Source organism: Choristoneura fumiferana, chromosome 18 (genome assembly GCF_025370935.1).
Source record: "Choristoneura fumiferana chromosome 18, NRCan_CFum_1, whole genome shotgun sequence".
NCBI lineage: Eukaryota > Metazoa > Arthropoda > Insecta > Lepidoptera > Tortricidae > Choristoneura > Choristoneura fumiferana.
Window position 1 is genome coordinate 9,282,584 of NC_133489.1, and position 19,830 is coordinate 9,302,413.

General features: G+C 37.6%; 1 protein-coding gene across 8 annotated transcripts in view; it reads right to left on the reverse strand.

Annotated features, from left to right (window-relative positions):
• The window catches only part of LpR1 (Lipophorin receptor 1), a 239,890-nt gene that overhangs the window by 167,825 nt on the left and 52,235 nt on the right, over nt 1-19,830 (reverse strand). The gene's annotated exons all lie outside the window — the stretch shown is intronic.

The window sequence follows — 19,830 nt, forward strand, 5'->3', positions numbered from 1 at the left end:
GGACCTCAAGCATCATAGTCAGGTTCTTTAACCACGGCCATTCGGTCGTCTAAATAAATACCTTTGCAGATTTTTTAAAATCAATTAGCACAAACGAATAGTGCTTGTAAGTACTTAAATTGCGCACTTTTGCAGTAACAAGAACTTCGATCAGAAGCGAATTGGATATACGCCAAATTTCTTTGAAATTTTACCTTCGTACAATCTATTCGAGCTTTTGTGCCAAAATCCAGTGTTTTCTAGCTACGAACTGGAAAAAACTAGAACACTCAACTAAAAAAAAACATTTCGGATATTCTAAGAGGAAAGAATGCATCGGCACATCGTAAAAATCTAAAGTAAAGGTTACGAAGTAATTGTTTTCGAATTAAATTTTTAAATTTTTCATCTTTACCGTAGGCTACACTTCTGAAAATGAAAATGAGCAATTAACTTCCTTCCACAAATAAGTCCCATCCAGTAACCAAGCGAACAGTAGATAACGCACAGTCAAAGAAACTGAATCGCGTACCAGTGAAACCTTTGTACTACTCTACTGCAGATATCATTTGACATCACATATATCGACCAAAGAAATCATAGCGAACTTCATTATAAATAGGTCCCACCCTGGTGCGCGATTCAGTTTCCTCGACTGTACCTAACCTAACAACAAGTTTGCTGCTAAATCATATCCACAACTGCAAAATGAAGTCCAGTTCACAACAATCGACACTTAAAATTTGGATAGTCAGTTAAGCTGAAACCATTTTTATATTTGATTAGTTTAACAAAATAACACTTAAGTAATTTACATAAACCTTCTTAGATTGTATTGCGTCAAAAATGCTAGGACAACTTTTTCCCAAAAAAATATAATGTAAAAAGTACAAGTCATAATGCGAAGCTGGCAAGTTTACGGCGTCGTTACGCCGGGATAATCTAAACAAACGTGAAGCCTATTCCATCCGAAGACGTTCAATCAGACTAGACGGCGTAACTTACTCGGTAACGTAACTTTATATTCGCTAAGGAGGATATTCCAAGTTTACGCATTATGCATGCAAAGAGAGGTCGTGTGGACCAGAAGCTCGCGTATATTGCGGAGCGGACACCTAACTGACTATGATATTATTGGAATTGGGTCGGTAAAGTCGTGACTTAGAAATATTTAGTAACAGCTATTAATAGCTTAATATAGTGGCGCAGCTATAGCCTAGCGCTCAGTCAAAATAAATAAAGTTTAAAAATAATAATGGTCGAAATTTAAATTAAAATGATTTTTCGTGCAACATAATTTTCGGTAAAACCAATAGAACGTATGTAGTACCTATGTATGTAGTAAACTCTTTATTGTGCAAAAGAAAGAAACAAAATACAGTTGAAAATATTTTCAGTGTAGTTTACCTACAAAATGATTTAGGTTAGGTTAGGTTCATTTTATGACAATCCGTAAAGAAGACTGACCGAATTGCTAAAAAAAATATATATCAAAGGACCATTATGTATACTTTTTAAACTTTATATATTTTGATACGTACCCTAAATAATCATACCCGCGCCATACATGCAGCTTCATCATAGTTCACCTTTTTACAAGAAGCTCTTTACCATATTATAGTTATTCAATAAAAAAATATTTGTAACGACTGAGCGGATGCAATTATGTGACTTTTATATTAGAAATATTTATTAATTTTAGCAACATTAGACAAATTACAAATCACAAACTATTAAAACAATAACCTAGTCAAATAACTCGCCCCTCGCCATTCCCGGCGCAAAGGTGCCCATAACGCTCGCGGCATTTCCACGTTGGATAGCTATGGACAGCATTTGCACCAGAACTGACTCGGAGCGAGGATAATTTAAAGTAAAATATAAGTAGCATTCGAGTTTCCATATCACATCAAAATCATTTCCGTTACACGCATGGCACGCGCTTGCAATCTCCCCGAGCGGAAAAATTGATGCAGTCGCGGAGATAAAGTTGCCAAACAAAATGACTTCTTAAATTATTCATCGAGCACTCTAACTGCCAGAAAACGCGACTACCAAGAAATATTCAATTAAATACGCTAAAAGCTCTCAAGAAGAACGAGGAATAAAAAACAATAACAGCTCACACAGGTCAGGTGATGGGCGGAGACGGAGACGTCGTTTTCCTGTAAGAAGACTTACTAACTAAAAATTTTTGATCATCGCGCAACGTATTACAGAAGAAAAATAGCTTCCTTGTTACTTATAGCAAAATAAAATCAAGTAATACAATATTCTGAATTAGGGTGTAGGAAAACCGAAGTACATGGAGACTTGCAAATTAAGGTTTTACAATAATTACAATGATCATTAGGGATTCTTTTTACGTTTTCATGGTGAAATAACTTACGCTCAGAATTCATTTTTTATCTTAGCTCCAATTAATCATACCATTTACCAGATTTTGGCCAAAGGGGCGGAGAGCATCGAATGTTAATGGCTCTACTGCAATATTTCAGACGTACATGACAGGAGGCGAGTCCAATGCGGTTCTCCGTGAATTTAACACGTGTCCGAATCGCAACGTTCCGATTGTAATCTTGGTTTACCCGACAAGGCAACTAAACGCTGCATGCAATCGACCGCGATCCAATAATTTTAGAAAAAAAACACAAATAACTGGTTAATAAGCGGTGTCTACAAATTGGTTACAGATAATAATAATAAAATAAGAAATATCACGGAACACTGGACACCAATCGACCTAATCCTAAAGTTAGCAAAGCTTTTGTTATGGGTAATAATAATAAGCAACAGATAAACATACTTAAATAGATGATACACGGCAACACCACAAACTTCAAACAACAGAGAACACCTAAATGCTCAAGATCTTACCACGGAGGTATCTGGACATCAGACACCAACCCGAAGATATATTTTTGTTCATAAAAACAGAATATTATGCTATGGTACATAACACAGACATTCTCACAAATATTTCGCTGGTATTCCTCTGGTGAACCGCTGGCGTCCGACATTAATACGGTTCACTAATTGCAAATCACCTGAATTTCCTACCCACGCTGAATTGTTATGTAAAATAAAGGATGTAGGTCGATGATGGAAATAACTTACACGACTGAATTTCGCTTTTCGCTCATAAATGAATTGATTTGGTTTCAGCATCAGATAGCGATTTGGTTAATCCTGTGTCCGATACAACTCAATTTGCTTTAGTGAGTGCTCCAGTCTGGATTCGGGCGAAAATCCACTCAAACCGAACAAATCATTTAAAATGTATAGATTCCAGATGGCCACTCTTTGCTGTGTAGATTTGAGATCATAGAGCGATCGAGGGCAATCCAATCATTGGCTCAAAGAAATAAAAATCAAACCTATTTTGCGCGAACCGGGGAAGCACAAGTACAAAGCGTAAAAATAAAACGTGGATAATCACAAGTTTCGACATGCTATTCTTTGGACACTTTTCCGATTTGTATAGACTAAAAAACAGAGGGTGAGGAGGAATTCTTGCAGGTACATTACTTCGGATGACTAACAGATTGCTACGCTATTGAACTCGGGTCAAGAGAGTGCGCGGCGAGGTCACTCCGGAATGAGCCATCACCGTTTTACGATTCAATTACTCCGATGTGATCTTCATGCCTAAGTATAAATTAACTTCTGTCCCTTGTCTGCTATTAGAAGGGAGATGATAAGGCAAATCGGAGTATTTTGAATTTATTTTATGTGTGCCATCAAGATTTTTATCTTTCTTGTTCTCCGGGCGGGATGTAAAGTAAGATTTCTATTGAATACATTTTTGTTTGCTTTAGTTTAAGTTTCATTAACTATTACGTACAGCGTATAGTTAAATCTACATTTAGAGTATCAATTTGATATAATGTTCAAGTTGTTTAGTTAAATTCCGACAATATAAAGATAACGAGTTCCGACAAATATGCTGCTCGTACAAGTATATCCATGAATGTGTAGCTTGCGCAACGTCGCTCTAGCAAACTCTATTAACGCATTACAATAATCTATTATAATCAAGTTTCCCTGATGAATAAGCTTTGTATCTAAGCTCAGTCTCTATATACACATACGTACGATTATTTCCACAAAATCTAAATTATAAGTACCTACCTTTAGTTCGTCCTCGGTATTACGGATAAATTTGTGTTGGTTTATCATAATGAGGGTAGCTTTTACTTTATTTAACGACAACATGTGGAAGGGCCATCATCATACCATCATTAGTAGGTAGTATAAATAGAATGCCCTTGTTAGTACAACAAATCAACTTGTATGGTTAAGATAACTTGAAGTGACGTTGTTTGGAGAGCAGTAATTACTAATTTAACATGGAATGTGCCTGTGTGAAATATAGCGGTTGACCGCAGTTGAAGCGATTATTGGCATAGTTGAGGCACCTACAGCCCGGCGGCCGTAACTAAACTATTCCATCTGCCTTGTGCTCGTCGAGGATAATCAGCGTTACCATTAGAGCTATCCAACTTTATCTGTTCATGAACAATTGTTGAGAGTTTATCACTAAACACGAAGCTGAGCTAATAGATGAAGGTCATCTCTAATTGTTTAATTAAACAAGCTTTTATTTCACTTGCCCCGGTTGCTGTTGTTGTTTTTAGTCAATTCTTACTATTTCATCCTTCAAGTATCCTTCAAGTTGTCAGATTGACTTCAAATTTGGTATACACGTGTAAGTCGAATGACAATGCAAATACAGTTAACAAAAAGTACAGTTAGCAAAGAAAACTTGTATTAAAATTGAAAAATTTAACAGAAACTTATCAAGTACTTACTAAACTCTAGTCTGTGTCAAATACACCACTATCGTATAAGTAAATATTAAATTCCTATAAGGAAGTTCGATGTCCGAGCCCGCGATCAATATTACCGAAATATTGTAATCTGTATACTTTGCAGGCCTTTTTTTCATAAGTTTTTATAAGGGGTATGCGCAGGAAAATGAAAGTTGTGAACGGACCCGGTTTCGGTGGGATAAAAGATAAAGTTTTATTCAAACCAACCGACAGTTTCGGGCGCCATCGCTGCGTTGCGCTCAGGCGCCAGCTGTTACTTAATTTACACCAACGATGTGACTCACGCCGCAACAATCTAGTCTACTATGCTTAAACTACACAAATTTTTTACATTTTGTAAAGTTCAACTGTTTATTGGATTTTTACTTTATAGGTACTTAGGTAGGTACTTGTAAGCCATGGTGGCCAAGTGGTTTGACCTATGGCCTCTCAAGCAGAGGATCGTGGGTTCATACACCGGCTCGCACCTCTGAGTTTTTCAAAATTCATGTGCGGAATTACATTTGAAATTTACTACGAGCTTTACGGTGAAGGAAAACATCGTGACGAAACCTGCACAACAAACCTGCGAAGCAATTCGACGGTGTATGTGAAGTTCCCAATCCGCACTGCGCCCGCGTGGGAACTACTGCCCAAGCCCTCTCTTCCTGAGAGGAGGCCTGTGCCCTGCAGAGGGACGTATATAGGCTGGGATGTTGATGATGATTATGACTTAGGTAACTGCGTATTGTATCCTAATACCCCACGCTACCCCATCGCTAATCCAACTAACCGTGGTATAGGTAGCGAAGCACTTGCGCAGTATAATTATAGAGTAGCAGAGGGCCACGGGGTGATTGTTTTATTTCTTTCTAATTATCAGCAGACATTAGGTCTTACCAACGAATTATACGTATATTTATCTGTAAAAAACTAGAAGCCTTATATATTACAAATTAATGGTTTTATGTAAGTACCAAAGTACTAGTTATTACATAATACTGAACGTATACAATAGAAGCTTTACTGTGTAAGCTTTATTGGATACATTACCTAATTTCTTGCTGAAACGGAGTAGGTAAGACGATCCTTTAAAGATAGTAGCTTAAAACTCGATTATATCAATCTAATTTGCCTTCACAAGCTTTTGTAAGTTATCTGTAAAGTAATTCGCTTTCACCTTCATTCTTGAAAGTATGAAAATAACACACATATAAATGGTACAATTAATAAGAAACTATTTTCTATGCGTATGCATTTAATGTATTTATAGAAGCAGCCATAAAAATAATTTGGGAAGAAATAAAAGTAGGAGTAAAATTTAATTTTCAAACAATAAAATTTATTAGATTTACAGATATTACTCAATATAATGAAAGGATTTCTCACTGAAAATAAATATAGAAAAGACCAAAATACAGCCTCTAAATAGAAACCACGCTACAGCAAACAATATTCATAGACCATATTCCACTTGAAAATGTTAACAGCTTCAAATATTTAGGCAGTGTCATTACGACAGATTCAAGATGCGCACCAGATATAAAAGCAAGAATAGTATGGTAAAACTGGCAATTAACAGAAAAAAAAACACCTACCTGCTCACATCAAATTCATCTTCATCAAAATAAATATAAAATATCTGGAGTATAGCCTTATATGGGTGCGAAACCAGGTTCTGGTCACCTGGACCATGACACAAAAGGATAAGCAAAGTTTAGAAGCATTCGAAATGTGGTCCTGGCGAAGAATGGAGAAAAATAGTTGGACAGAAAAAGTCACCAATGAAGAGGTTTTGGAAAGAGTGAAAGAGAATAGAGTATTAATGGAAACAACAGAGAATCGGAGAGGGAAAATGATAGGTCATCTTATACGACATGATAAGTTTATAAAGGAAAAGTGAAAGGGAAGCGAAAAAGAGGGAGGCCGAGAACTGATTATACAAAGCAAATAAAAGAGAAGGTAGCCGTCATGTCGTATAAGGAGGTTAAGGAGGCAGCCTTGAGTAAAGAAAAGTGGAGAGACATTTATCGGCTACACCGACAAGAGAAGAATTTAAAAAAAGAAAGTTGGTTTAGTAAATAAGAAGATTAGATATCATGGATTTCAATGGCGTCAGCATTACCCGTGGCGTCACCTTACATAAATAATAAATAAATAAATATCACGGACAATTCACACCAATTGACCTAGTCCCAAAGTAAACTTAGCAAACCTTGTGTTATGGATACTAAGCAATGGATAAATATAATTATATAGATAGATACATACTTAAATACATGTTAAACACCCAAGACCCGAGAACAAACATTTGTATTTTTCATACAAATATCTGCCCCGACGCGGGAATCGAACCCGAGACCTCAAGCTTCGTAATCAAGTGCTCTAACCACTAGGCCATCTGGTCGTCATAGGAAACACGCAATTAATAACAGACGAACCACACCCTTCTTGAGCCTGATATCAGCTCCCAAAAGAAAAAGATAAGACAACGAACGAATAAGGGGTTTGATCAAGAGAGAACCATCACTTTTATTGTGGGCCGAGTTTCGGCAGCGTATCAGTGTACGTGTCCAGAATGCCCACAAAGCCAGCCTGGTCCGTGCAGAGGCAAAAAGGCCATGTAATTAAGTCTCATTAATCCCTATTTATGGCGTCAGCTAATCCCTGCGGATAGTGTTTTCCGCTGAATTTATTTTCATTAAAGCAAATAGGACGTGACGCGAATTCGGCGGTGTCAACCATAAATGATTGCATCGAATATTCCCGGCGACGACGTACGCTATTTATTCATAACACTACTGTACCGGCAAACCCAGATGCAATTAGTTGTGTTAACATTTAACAAACAGAATTTTCAGGTTTTGGAATGGAAATCATAAGTACAATGCTATTACCACGGGAGCGCATTTATAAAATCGTTTATTTCAAGTTATATGTGCCGTTTTGTTTACTCACGCGGTGTAACTGATAAAAAAAAGCATTTTATATCAGAAATATATTTATATGTCGGCGGCCGATCGTAAAATCCGCCAGATCACGAAATTCCTAGGCGTATCATGAAACGCCGCCATATCATGATATGCCTAAATGTTGGCCAGGCATGTCACGATGTTCCTGAGAAATAATACGGCAGATCGATTAGAGCAACGCATTCGTCGATATTCCTAGCTCTATACCGGGCACATCGTAAAATAGTTTCTTTTTTGGCCACTGGTGGCGCTGCGTATGCAATGGCGGCCGTGACCAGCTGACCGGCCGTGTTTGTTTACCGCGTGAAAATGATCATTGAACCGAAAATAGTGATTTAATTCAAAATAGAAGTGCAAAAGAAGCTTTTGAACATCAGCTCCATTCTTTTTATGTGAATGAAACGGATTCTGTTTCTGTGCACAATGTGAAAAAACCATGGACGGCTGCCCGTAGTTTGGAGGTTAGTATTTTGTTGTAGATCGATAAGAGCAACGCATTCGTCGATATTCTTAGCTCTATACCGGGCACATCGTGATATGCCGAAAAGAAGAAAAATTTAGGTACGACGAGCGAAGCGAGAAGTGGTTAGTGTTAATTGTGATTACGCACGAGCCAAGCGAGCGAAGCGAGCGTGCCGCGACAGCGGCCGGCGAAGTGCCAGAACCGATATGGCGGCGTTTCATGATAGGCCTAGGAATTTCCTGATCTGCCTAAACTGGCCAAATCATGAAATGGCGGCGTTTCATGATATGCCTAGGAATTTCATGATCTGCCTAAACGTCACCAGGCAAATCGTTAAACGGTGAGTTTTGAACGATATGGCGGATGTCCCTTAGCCAATTCATGAAATGGCGCCATTTCACGATATGCCTAGGAATTTCGTGATCTGGCGGATTTAACGATCGGCCGCCGACATATATACTGTTAGTAATTTATTTATATTTAGGAACACAACACAAGATACAACAATATGATAGAAAACAAAATAAATAAAAACTACATAAATATACTTAACTATAAAAACAACCCTCCTTTGGGCAGTCGGATAAAAAGAAAAACACCATCGAAGAGGCCTTCCTGCGGCATAGACCCCAGCACACTGGCGGCATTACCTCTCTGTACAGTCAGAGAAATTCGCTGGGAGAGGTAAGCGCCAGCTCTGGGGTCTCCTGAGGTCTATCAGCCGGGACGACAAGGCCCCCATGAAGGCGCTCATATCATTTTTATATATACTTATTCAAATAAAACTGAAACTGAATTATGAAATTTAATATTTAAAAATTTCGATTAGCAATCACGCGTCACTCATAAATTTGATTAAACTCTATTCTTTTACATTTCACCGCAATAAATAAGGCAGTTTACAGTAAAAATGGGCAATAAATACGGCGGGAAGGTGCGTCGGCGCTTCAAATTTGTCCCCGGCGTCCTCTCGGCTGTCGCGGCAGCATGCCGGATGCCGTTACCACATATTTTATTACATCTGCATTCATTATTCATTTCATTAATGTTTAATTTGCAAACAGAAGTATAACGGACTTTTGATGATGTTTACAGAGGATTTATTCTGTTAAAAATGTGATTTGCTTTCTAAACTTCAAGTCACCGCACTTACTCGTCATCAGTCCCACGCATTATGAGCGTCTTCCTGTCGAGCTGAAGAATGAACCACCTGATGATGCATTTAGCCGCAAACTGAGAAACCTTTTGTTGGATAAACCGCTATACTCTGTTAATGAATTTCCAGACATTAAGTTTTAGTTTTTAAATATTTCATTGTTATTTTACATTTTTATTTTTGTTTTTGACTTCTGACTATTTTCAATATTGATTATTATTTTCAGTTTTTACTTGAAATTTTTATTTTTCAAATTATTTTATGAATTTTATTTGGACGATCCCCTGACATTATTGTAATTTTAATTTTATTTTTATTTTATGAGAAATTTTAATAGTTTTATTGCTCTTTAGGGTTCCGGAGCAGAAATGGCAAAAACGGAACCCTTATAGTTTCGCCATGTCTGTCTGTCTGTCTGTCTGCTGTCTCTCTGTCTGTCTGTCTGTCTGTCCGTCCGCGGCTTTGCTCAGAGACTATCAATGCTAGAGAGCTGTAATTTTTCACGTACATATATGTCAACTATGCCGACAAAATGGTACAATAAAAAAATTAAAAAAAAAATTTTTTTTTGGTTACCTCCCATAGACGTAAAGTGGGGGTGATTTTTTTTTTCTCATCCAACCATAGTGTGGTGTATCGTTGGATAGGCCTTTTAAAACCATTGCTAAGGGTTAACCCGATAGAGCATTCATGTCATTGGCAACGTCATAAGGTAAATATTAGTGAAATCGATGTAACAAATAAATAACCGTCGTAAGAAGGAAAAGGCGTTCCCAACATCAGGAGTAGAAAAACTTCCAAAGAATGCCAAAAAATGAAAATAACAAGGTCACTTACGGATAGAGGTAAGATCCACTGAGCCAGAGGAGTGAATAGAGCCGTGTTAAACCTTATGAAATCATTTCCTTACCTGAAACAGAGAAAGGCTGATTACACACCTTACCATCATCCCAGCCTATATACGTCCCACTGCTGGGCACAGGCCTCCTCTCAGAACAAGAGGGCTTGGGCCATAGTTCCCACGCGGGCCCATGCGGATTGGGAACTTCACACGCACCATTGAATTGCTTCGCAGGATAGTGCAGGTTTCCTCACGATGTTTTCCTTCACCGCAAAGCTCGTGGTAATTTCAAATGTAATTCCGCACATGAATTGGTGCGAGCCGGGGTTTGAACCCACGACCCTCTGCTTGAGAGGCGATAGGTCAAACCAGTAGGCCACCACGGCTTACAAGTACCTAAGTACCTATAAAGTAAAAATCCAACAAACAGTTGAACTTTACAAAATGTAATTACACACCTTGCGCAGTCATTTTTTTAAGTAATCTACGACACTGTTCCTTATCGAACAATTCTCCGACTAGCGCGAGCGAGCCTATGAAATTATTCCGACCAAGTTATCCGCGGGACGCTACGTAAATGAAAAACCCGCAAAAGCGGATGGCTACAAATAATTTAATAATAAAATTCGGGTAGCAGATTTGGAATTACGGCCGCTTGCAGACGGGAGAATAAATGAAACATTTATCAATGTCGGGCTTTAAACCGAGCCGACGACCCGCCTTTACATCACCGACTTGTAGGGCGCCACACGCGACCTTCCCGAATACCCACCGTGTCATTTGTTTTACCTAGCTCCTATAAGCACTCGTTTAGAAAAAAACCTACTAGACCTTTTAGTGAAAGGTACAATTTTTTGCGACAACGTTGTTCTGTTATCCAATTAAAATACTGTGTTTATATTTGGACTTAAAACCTTAACCCTAATTGGATAAACAGGATAACCCTTGTCCGCGAAAATGTTACAATTATTTCATTTTTAAAATAAGTCCTGAATTTCCGTCGGTGTTTCTTAACAATTTATTTCAATAAAAAGTATGGTGCATGGTTTTATTTATACTTTAATGAAAGAACCAATTAGTTCAAACTATGTTTTGAGCAGGAAGACACGGATTCAAATAGGGTAAATTACGGTAAGAGACAGAGTAATTAACCCAGATTACCTTCACTAATGTTGTATTCACGTAATGTACACACTTAATCGGTGTTTAATTTCACACACATATACAGTAAACTTTTAACGAAATGTTAACCCAGCGTTGCGTGTTGTTTGAACACCCGTCATGAAGAATGTCCAGGCATGCCAACAGCGTGTTCATGGTGTCAAATGAGTAAACCGCGTGGATTTGTAGAAAATAATGATAAAAATAGTAATAATAAAGAACATTTTCTGTGCATTCTTAATTTTTAGGCGTGCATACCCGAAAAGGAATAAGATTTTGTAAATATATTTTTCTCAAAAATGGTATGAAATGTTGCCATTACGTCATCAAAAACGTCGTAGAAAATACCGCATCCTTTAGACTAGCTGCTATTGTCCAGGAAGTAATCTCGAACTGTTGAGGAAGTAAGTATGAAATTCCATTACATATCAAGTGTTTAAATTTGGAACCCGTGCTCTACGTCTGTGAAAAAACATAAACTATTTAAAAAGTTCACACTTAGGAGGATGTATGCAAATGTGATAGTTCACTTAAGGGGTTTGCTCCTGGTTAGCTCATGAGCAATGTCCCGTTAGATGGCGCTGTTATCAATAGTTCCTTTTTTCAGGTTTTTTTCGTAAATTATGAAGAATTATTTCACCAAAAACTAATGGCGGGAGTATCTAAGCGTAACCGATTTTTTGACCCCACACTCGAAATGAAATATTCCGCCAAAGCCGCAAACGAGGTGCTTTACTTTGAACGTCAATTGCGGCCGTATACGGACACTAGGAGCTCACGCACACACTAAAATAGACAGCGCCAGCTAGCGAAAGTCTATTGCGACACTTAGCTACCCGATCGGGGTACTCCTTCGAGTAATATTCACATTTCTTTATCGAGTCACGAAATTTTGTACCAACTGTACTTTACTCGAAAATTTTACTACGACCTATAAAATCTATAAGTATTTTATTGATAATTAGAAGCAGGGTCTTGGATAACTGTTCGCATATTATAATACGAGCCAAACGCCTTTCAAGTGTTCATAATATGTGTACGATAAATTGAGAAATTACCGAGATTCTGATCACGGTTTCTTGTCTTGGTTGATGGTCTTGCTATTATTCAGGTTATATTTATAGTTACTTTTCGTAGTTACTACCATGCTAAAGTGGTCATGATCGTCGGTTGAAAATCAGTAGCAAATCTACAGGACGAGTTTCTTGGGAAAATAGTGCGGAGGTTTGTCCTTACCTTCCACGCCGCAGAGCTGGAGTTTGGAATTCGTAGTTGGCAATAGAGAGCGCTGCCACCAGGGCTCTTAGTCACCTTGTACGACACGCACAGGAATGCCCAGGCAATCAAGTTTATCAACGGCATCCGTAAGGCCAAAGTCCCTTAAGACACTGTTACACATGCTCTTTAGTAGCAAGAAAGCATGCTACTATTGAGCAAATGCTAGCTAGTAGCATGTGTGAACAGGACATGCTACTATCGAGCATGCTTGTTAGTGGCAAGCTCGAGACGGGGTGGAAGGGGGAAAGGTATTAAGCAAGTCTGAACGCGTTTGCTTCAGTCCAGTAACGAGCATGTGTAACAGTGCCTTTAGACATACCTAATATTTTATGAACAGTGCTTCGTGTAAGCTCTTTCTATCAAAAGAGGTAATAAAAACCATACAGAGTTTACTATCCTAATTATCATCATCATCATCACTCAATTTCTGTGGTAAGACTTTTAGTAGAGAATTAGTAATCATAAGCTGCTAATATCAATTATTAATAAGTTGCTAACCATGAAAAGAGTTGACGAAGAGTTTATCTAGGCTTCTGCATCTGGATTTCTCTGTTCGTACGCGGCTTCGCTCCCGTTGAAGAAAAAAATCTACTCTGTCTAGTAGGTATTCGAATTAAAAAAAAACTTCTTGCACCTCTGCGATCCTCAAGGAATACGTTTGCCAAATCTCATGCATTTTTAGGCCATGTTTTGCCTTTATAGGTATAAATAAATACTTACGAAATACTTACATAACAGCAAAAGTTCACCCACTCGCCGATAACTGGTATCAAATTGCGGTAAAAAATTATCCCGTGCTAATTTTGTACCTACTTATATAAATTGATTTTGTTAGGATATCATAACCGATGATTTGGCACAATCAGCAGAAGACTACGAGCATTAGGTAACTTACCTATTTTTCGTCTTACTTACAGTTTGTGTCCTTGCATTAATCAGAAATAATAGTTTAGGCGTTTCAACTTCCGAAAATAACAGATTTAAAAACAAAAAAAGTAAATACTAGACTCAGAAACTTGAACTTGATCTCTCAGTGATTTCATGCTTTCTTCATTTTAGTTGTCGTATTATCTGAGCCAAAGGTGATGGTCACGTGACCACACGAAATAGTCGATACCTATTTACAATAGTTTGATTTGTGACATTGACTCACGCACCCATATAAAATGTCACTACATGTTCGCTGCGAACACTGTCAGTTGTACTCATACAATGGTAAAATGCATCAAAATTTACTGCATCACGCTGCACTTTTGATGCAATAAAGTTACTTTTTTTTGGATTTTGCTTGAAGAGCATATCCATAAATTACTATTCTCAAAAAATCCTCTAAGAAAACATGTCCGTGGAAGCTATGCGGGGTGTCCGTAGGTTTGTATGGAAGAGCAACCCCCTTAAATAACATCGCAGCCGTACCTTTACAAAAAAAAAAACAATCGTACCATAGACATAGGTTAGCGAATGAGTAGCTTAAATGGCGGGTCGTAGATTTCTTTATTTTTTCAATGTGTACTTGTTTAAAATAATATAAATATTATTTATCTAAAATTGGTTTATTAAATAATTAAATACAACAAAGATTTAATCGAAATTGTACTGAGACCATGGCACGATACTTTGACATAATTTGATGTCAGGTTCTCACTTCAGTTTTAAAAAAAATAGAAAATTATTTATAAGTACAGAAGAACTTACAAATAGTTAATATAATATTGACACAATGAGTTCGTCATCGGATGAATCTGAAATAAATTGTAGGTACTCCTCCACATTTAAGAGCTGAAGCAGAGTTAGCGAAAAATGATTTACTCCCACATAAGTCCAAGTTTTGTAAGCATTTAAATTAAACTTTTATTCTATTTTTATCAACTTGTTTCATTTTTGAGAAAAGCACTATACAAGTTTCGCCTAGTAATCGCCATCCTGGCGTCGTATCATTTTAACTTCTACTCGTCCAGGATGACTTAGGTACTTACTGGAGTACTATTATATATTCTGTGTTACTGGTCTCTGCAGTAATGTACTATTTTTGCTGACAGCAGCTTTTGTTGACTTTACTTATTACTTGCATTGTAATTTAAACTACACACCAGCTACCTGCGAGTGTCCAACTTAGTTTAAACACTTGGAAAAGTCAAAAGAGTTCAGTAAAGTAGGTGATGAATTCAAATTTTCTGCACGTCAAAGAAAACACACTAACAATTCTTAATGTAGCCATGAAGATGCTATAGGGGCTCGTCAATTTGCAGACAAGCGCAAAAGCCTTAGGGGAATACTGCTACTACATAGCAGTTACGTAAACAGACAATCTCTTAGGTGACTCGCATTTATCATTTCCGTTCTTCGTTGGGAAAATTTATGTTATTGCAACACTGTGAAAAATCCGCTGCTTACTTAATTTAGTTGCCATAACGAAAACACCCAATCAGCATATCAATCGTTACTCTTACAAACAAATCCAGCCGAGCGCGAAATACGCCTTCAATGAAAGACATCTTTCACTGGCTGTAAATATATGTGCTGCAAACTAAAAATATACGGAGCAAACTATGTACCAGCTCTATTGTCAGTTCAGTAAGAAGTTGGATGTAAAGACGTTTTCCCGGTAAGGAAATCCTTAAGTGATATCTAAAGAAGACAACGCACAATATATTTAAATATATTCGCAGCAAAGCGACCTCCGGCCTCAGCAGCAAGCATGTGAAATAAAACCCGAACGAACCTTGGAAAAAGTCCTACTTTGTCCCCCGGGATGGGAGCAGGTTAAAATAAACTTTCACAGAACCTCGTATTTTACCCTTCAGGGGCGTGAGTGCGTTTAAGGTGTCATGTACTATATGTCTTTTGAAAGTGTACTTATGTTAATTTTTGAATGCAGTGGCAAGTCTGTGCAATTAGGAAAAGATTCATGTTAGTGTGCATTACTAGACACGTGCGTTTTTATATAGTACGTATAAAAACATTAAGGTCGCTATTCGTTACGTTTTAATTTTTTGCAAGCAGAAACTAAGTCTAGTAATCTAGACTTCATAAACATCAAAGTTGAAATTCCGCTAAGGACAGGGATATCGGGGCGGAGAGCGGCTAATCCCGTCGGGTTCATTCGATAATGCCACGGATCGTTTATTTTCCTGCAAAATACAAACAATGGCGTCGGCAAGTACTTACGAGAAAGTTACCATACTTATATACTTACTTATACAGTAAAATATAATACGTCTACTCACATAGCACAATAAAACTAAGTACCTATATGCTAGAATGTATCTACCTACACACACACACACACACACACACACACATTATTATTGAAATTTCATGTTATTGTGAAAACACTGTACCTACCTACGTTGACGACTGTAAACATTAACTCATCATCATCATCATCCCAGCCTATATATGGCCCTCTGCTGGGCACAGGCCTCCTCTCACAATGAGAGGGCTTGGGCCGTAGTTTCCACGCGAGCCCAGTGCGGATTGGGAACTTCACACACACCATTGAATTGCTTGGCTAGTTTGCGCAGGTTTCCTCACGATGTTTTCCTTCACCGTGGCTCGTGGTAAATTTCAATTGTGATTTCGCACATGAATTAACAGCTTCTGACATATTAAACGAAAGAAGCGGAACATATTCCGTTCGTATCTATTGCCAAGGACGATGCATACCTACGCCATTGATTCAGGCGTTACTTTGCAATGAACTATACTAAGTTAATTTGCTTCTCCGCTAAATAAATAAATATATCAAGGGACACTTGACACCAATTGACCTAGTCTCAGGGTAAGCAAAAGTTTGTGTAATGGGTACTAGGCAACGGATAAACTTGCTTAAATAAACAGATACATACCCATATTTATTAAGCACCCAAGACTCGAGAATAAACATTCGTATTTTTCATAGAAATATCTGCCCCGATCGGGTATCCAACCCGGGACCTCTAGCTTCGTAGTCAGGTTCTCTAATCACTGGGCCATTCAGGCGACAATCGTCCGCGCACCATGCATGCTGTATGTTATAGCATATATGAATCGAACAGACATAGCTGGTGCTTCGATTTAGCTGAAATGCAAAGGAATTTGGTGTTCATCGACGCATACCTAAATTCATACTCTCGCGTCTATGCTGGTATGTTCTTGTACGGTACGAAGTACATGGCAATTACAGTCACCAGCACCAATATCTGACACAACAAGCGTGCATAAATATCTGATACGACTCCATTTCTAGGGCCGGAAGGACGTGTCAGATATTTTTTGCACGCTCCGCTGTGGCAGATATTAATGCTGGTGAGTGTACATTTTAAACAACATTAATAATGCTTTATTTCGTCGCTTTCTCACTTAATTAATAATGTTCTACAAAGAGCATAGATTAATTAACGTGTTTAATTGTTCATGCAATTGAGTTAAATTTAATCAATCACCACTTCAATACCAGATTTCATTGCACTTCACGTTATCATGTTACTTGATGCTATTATGGCTGACATACTCGTATGATGCTACACTAAACCTGAATTGCTGTTAGATTGGTAATTATGCCCTGTCTCTGTATTTACTCTGCTGCATTACCGCAAACTAGAACTAACAGTGGCAAACCCGCCAGACGTCATATTTCAGCAGACAGCAAGTCTCTGAATACTAATGTAAAGTTCAAATTCTTGGAAGTTCTATAAAAATAAGTACTTCTATTAACTACTAACAGACATTGAAAATTTCTGCGTCAAAAATGGTAACAATTCCAAAAGGAGCGTAGTTCTGAAAGGTTTAAAAGTAGCGGAAACTCATTTCTCGTGTTGGGGGGTGAAACAAGCCCGTAAATCCACGTTACCGTGTCATTTTCCATAACAATGTCAAAACTCTTAAGTTATGAACACATTATTTTGTTTGAGGGTAAAAATTATGCGACAACTGAAATTGCTTTAGTAACAGCGATAGGCGTTGGTGCAGTAATAGTGTTAAGAAGACGATCGAGTTTAAGATATGCTGAAGAAAAAAAGATAAAAAGACTGCTTCAATGCTCTGAGAAAATGATAATTTTATTATAGGTATAATACTCTTAATATAATAATTATACATCGAGTAGCACAACGCAGACGGAGGAAAATAAATATAAGGTTTCATATTTCAAAACGTGTAAATGCAAGCAAAAATTTATTTTAGTAAATAATTTAGGAAATCTCTATAGCTATCATTTGTATTTCAATACTTTTTTGTGGATTGTAATATAAGTAAATGAGTATAGTACCGAAATTTGCTGCATTAGTCGAGTTAATTAGTAGTTTCAGCTTAGTGAAAGCTTCAACGAAAATCCAGTGTTACTTGATTCAAAAATCTGCTCTGTTCCGGTAAAGAGAGTTATACAAGAATAAAACATTCCGCTACTAACCTGAGTACAAAAAGGAGGTCGGATAAACTAATAATACTGGTACGTACTTTTATGTTACGATCCCGAAATACCTCCATACAAGTGAAAGTGAGACCGGAGACTTTATAACTTCAGTAAAACGTAGCAACCGCAACGCATTCTCGGGCACATCACGTTTGGAAAAATCTTTTATGGACAACGGAGGGTCAACAAGGGCGCATAAAATACCTAGCTACGTGTGTGTAGATCCGTGACTTGTGTAGCATTACCAGCGACGGACGTCCGGCCCATATTACGGTCTGACTAACTTTTTACCACGACCGTGAGCGGAAGCGTTCCTTGCTAAATGTTCCTATTTATCACCATTTTTCATAGTTTTTTCTTTTTTGTAATTGTGTCAAATGGCGTTCAAATAAGCCGCGTACCTGTTTAGTTACGAATTCTAAGCACGTTGAACATATTCACGCACGTGCCTCATTGTGGACTTGAAGCTAAAGGTAGTATTAATAAAAACGCTATATAGAATTGCATTCGTTTACATTAAGTTAGCAAAATATTTCATGGCTTCCAAATAAATACACAGACCAAATTGTGTGTATTCTTCCGATTCCAGTTTAGCTAGACAAGTGACATTAGTTCCATAGCGTTTTGTCGACTGTCAAATTGGTGACCAAAGCCACCATCGCCATATATGGTTTCTTTAACAGACGTCAACAAATTGTAAAAGACTGAAGAAGTCACGTGATTACAAACCAAATGAAATGATAATTACGTCAACTAGCGAGTATTTATCAAACGAAACGTGGCCATTTTGACAAGCTGATTTAGCGTTTCTATCGAACTCTTAATTAGCGTCCACAAGACCTATGCAAAAATGACGACAAAATAGCGATTAGCAAATCGAAAATAGCGAAACGAAGACTTTGCAAGACTTTGCGACCTGCTTGAATTATTAGATTGAATGAATCGGCAAAAAAACGATGAAAGTGCTTTACCCGAATTCAAAAATAAAGTACAAGTGTACGTGTATATTGAGGAAAACAAAACATGGGAAAAACACTCGTGGAAGCTCAACTACCACTAACCCTACGCAAAACCTTTTTACGGAGACCAAAATATTTGTAAAGGTTAAGGTATTCATACAAAGTACATCGTATCTTCGTAATATAAGTAGGTACGTATTGGTATAAAACGAAAATATTTTTGATAGGTAAAATATTTGAGTGTCGAAAGGGTAGCCTGGCTATACGTATAAATATCTATTCTGGATACCTGGAGAATATTGGAATTTGAAATGGCATCGCTATTTTCTCCGTTTTCGATTATTCTCTTATTGTCGTTCAACACTTTCTCGGGTTTAACTCGTCTAAACTAAACGCAAGGATTATGATTTTATATTATATAGCAGTCTATACATGTACTAATGACGTCTATATCCCAATATATCAATTCGTTCGAACTGCTCTTTTTTTATTAAGGGGATCGCAACCAAGCTAGCCTGCGTGCTACGACACTGTTTACAAGCAAATGTGCTGAAAAACACTGAATGTCACACGGGCTGTACTACAATTACGAACATTGAATCATTAAAACCTTCAGTCTTCGATTTCGGGCTTCTAATAGGATCTTGTTTGAATTCCTTATTTACATCCCTTAAGGCACAATGCACTATTACTTAATTGAACTACATATATCTCTGATCATGATCATATAGCAGCAGTTTCACAATTACTACAGCAATCTGGCAATGGTAATATTCCAGCTGAAAATAATGACGCCAGCGAAGATTGATAGCGTAGCA